Here is a 3,598-nt window from a genome sequence, read left to right as displayed (position 1 = left end):
CTGGCCTCTAGCTCTCAGTGATGCTTGCTGCTCTGCCTCCTGTGTGATGGAAATAAAGGCATGGCCACCACACCTCCCTGAGAAACTTATGGCTGGAAAGGACTCTTACTCCAGTGTTCTTCCCCTGGGACCAAGTCTGAAAGTGTCTTCATTGGCCTAAAGATAAAGATTTGTTTTCTCTTTGCCAGTAACTTTTATTTGTATTTATAACAGAATTGGTGACTTTGTTCCTCAGTCTTCAGGGACATTTGGCTTCAGTGTCCCCTCATCCACCCAGTTACAGTCAATGATAAAGGGGCTTTGGGCTCTGACAGAAGGAAAGAGTGACACCCCTCTGTAGACAGAAGTGTCTGTCCTGCCCAGTCCTGCTGCTGTTCAGTCCCAAATAAACACACAGAGGCTTATATTAATTATAAACCGTTTGGCCTATTGCTTAGGCTTATTACTAACAAGCTCTTACAACTTAAATTAACCCATAATTCTTATCTATGTTTAGCCACATGGCATTTTCATCTTGCTTCCTCTGTGTCTGGCTGGCAACTGCATCTCTGCCTTTCCTATTCCCAGAATTCTCCAAGACTGGTAGCCCTGACTATACCTCCTGCCTGGCTACTGGCCAATCAGTGTTTTATTAAACCAATACGAGTGACAAAACTTTATGGTGAACAAAGGCATTATCCTAAGTTTTACAGGGGTCTTGCCTCCCCTGGTTGGCTTGGAGTGGCAGTATTATCCCATAATACTGGCTGTTAAGCTTCTGTGGCTGCATACTGGCTAGCAGGTGGGGGACAGAGTACAGGTTGAAAGGTATGGGTTTGGTTGGAGGGATCTCAGTAGGAGAGCAGAGGAGCTAGCTGTTGGGAAATATTGTTTTAAGATGTGCTACTTTTGTATGTGTTTTATTTGTTTAACACTGTGAAGCTTATGTTACTGTGGCTGTCTAAAACACCTGATGGTCTAATAAAGAGCTGAATGGCCAATAGCAAGACAGGAGGGAGAACTAGGTAGGGTTGGCAGGCAGAAAGAAATCTGGAAGAGGAGGAGCAAGGAGAGAACAAGGAGAGAGGACATCAGGGGCCAGGTACCCAGCCACCCAGCCACCCAGCCACCCAGCTAGTCACAGAGTAGGACTGAAAGTAAGATATACAGAAGTAAGAGAAGGAAAAAGCCCAGGATAATTTAAGGAAATCGAACAAGAAACAAGCCCAGCTAAGATTGGGCCCTCATAACTAAGAATAAGCCTCCATGTGTGATTTATTTGGGAGCTGGGTGGCGTACCTCACCAAAAAGTCCAAAAAGCCAAAGAGTAAAAGAGTAAAGAGTAAGGAATAAGTAAAAACAACAGCTGTCTGAAACCCCATTGGTTAGCTCCATTTGAATCCACCCGGGGCCAGGGCAGGATGGCCACTGCTCTGTGATCTTTCACTTCCAGGTTAGCGTAAGCAAGAGTTCATCTCCTGGTTGGCATCCTCCTTTGCAAGGTGGTTATCATCCTTGACATCAAGTGCAGGCTGCCATAGTTGGCACTTCAGAGCCTTGGCACAAGTCAGAGAAACTGGTGGCAGTTAGTGCTGCCAGCTGGAGTTGCTGGGGGAGGGCCTGAGGGGCTGCTGTGATTTCTCTAGCTGGGTCCTTCTCACTGAGTATTTGTGTTTTTAAAACAGTGTGTGTGTTGATGTGTAAGCAAGTCACCATGACTCTTGTTATAATGCAGTTATTGACAGAGTAGGTCTGGGACAGACACACACACACACACACACACACACACACACACACACACAAGCTGCTGTAGAATGCCATACTGCTGACCCATGTGACCTATTTTGAGCAACAAGGAATTCATATATTATTTTCCAAGCTTTACTCACAGAAGATCCCACCTCAGGAACTAGAGTGATAGCTCAGTAGGTAAGAGTATATGCTGTGTTCAAATATCCACACCCACATAAAAAGCTGGGTATAGCTGTGCATGTGCGGATAACCCCAGGGCTTTGGAGGCAGAGACAGGAGGGTCAATGGTTCTTGCTGGCCCTCTGGGTCCAGTGAGAGACACTCAATCAAGGGACTAAGATGAAGAGTGATTGAACAGGACACCTGACATTGTCCTCTGGCCTATGAATGTATACAAAGGCTTGTGTGCCCACACACACGTATGTACATATACTGTACACACATGCACACACATAGACATACACACAAATAGTCACAGAGAGAAAACAGATCATACACACATATACAGATACACACAGATCACACAGACATATATAGACACACACACAGATCACACAGACATATAAAGACATGCACACACACACACAAAGAGCCAACATCGCATTTCTACCATATTCTACTTTTCCTTAAAAAATAAATTTTTTTCTTTTAATTGACTAGTAATAAAATATCTTCTCAGACTCATTCTAGGCAATAATATGCATGAAATATCAGGTTTTATAGGCTACTTGTATTTTGTAATACACATTAAAATATCTATTCAGATAGAAAGGAATTTATCTGTAAACCACAAGAAATGGTTCTTGGGACTGAGGACGCCCTTGGGCCCCCAGAGCACCAGTGCTACCGGAACTTCCAGGGGCACGGTTCTTGCCCTTTAAACACCACCACACTTTAATTGGACACTTTTGACTTGCTTCTCATGATTTTGCTCCATTTTTCTCTGCAGCAATTTGGCCAGTGATTCCTGTCTTTTCGTCTATTATCCACTCTGATTAACTCAGCGGCTCCTGTCAGCCTTTATTCCTGCAAGCGAGCGGGTGGAGCGAAACATACTGGAGAAGTTGTTAAAATGCATGAGTTAGCTCCAATCGGCTCTTTTTTGTCTGCGGGTGGGGTGGGTGGTGAGTGCCAAGAGCTCCACATCTGGGCTTCTGTTGGCAGCGCCAGGGGCTCATGGTGAGGTGTCTATGGAATCAATGTCAACTTCCTCTAGGGACTATTGTGGGGAGCACAGCATAGTTGGGTCTCTGATAGTCTGTGTGCTTCCTCTGGGTGCAGGAAGCAGGTGAGTTTTACCTGTGTCTTTGAAGGCAGCCTCTGCTTATCTCTCTCTCTCTCTCTCTCTCTCTCTCTCTCTCTGTGTGTGTGTGTGTGTGTATGTGTGTCTCATGATCCCTCTCTCTTTGTCTGTCTTTTTCTCTTCTTGTTTGTTTTGAGACAAGGTCTCATATATCCCAGACTGGATTGGCTCACTAGGAAACCAAGGATGACCTTGAAATTCTGATTCCCCTGCCTCTAACTCCAGAGTGTTGGAATTACAAGTGTGTACCGTCATACCCAGTTTAGGCAGCTCTGGGAATGGAACCCACAGCCTCATCCATACTAGGCATGTATGTGACAATGAGCTACAGTCTGAGCCAGAAGAGATATTTTTCAAGATGGAGTGGGTCTTGGGAATTGAATTGCCACTCTAAGGAGAGGGAGGCAGGATGATCAGAAGTTCAAGGTGATTCTTAGCTCCATAAGAGCAGTAGTAGGTCAGAGTTCAGGCTCTGATGTCCATGGTGACCTGGAGGAAAGTACTATACCTCTGTGGATGGAGACAGCTATGTGTGCTTCAAGGAAGGATAATGCAGGGACTGCA

At 45.2% G+C, this 3,598-nt stretch overlaps 1 pseudogene; it reads right to left on the bottom strand.

Moving 5' to 3' along the window:
* Window positions 1–686: 686 nt before the first annotated feature.
* Window positions 687–3,289, bottom strand: LOC127225121 (cbp/p300-interacting transactivator 1-like; annotated as a pseudogene).
* Between the last annotated feature and the right edge of the window lie 309 nt (window positions 3,290–3,598).

This window comes from Phodopus roborovskii, unplaced genomic scaffold (genome assembly GCF_943737965.1).
Source record: "Phodopus roborovskii unplaced genomic scaffold, PHOROB, whole genome shotgun sequence".
Lineage (NCBI taxonomy): Eukaryota > Metazoa > Chordata > Mammalia > Rodentia > Cricetidae > Phodopus > Phodopus roborovskii.
Note: the sequence above shows the minus strand (reverse complement) of the source record. Positions and strands in the feature narration are given on the sequence as shown.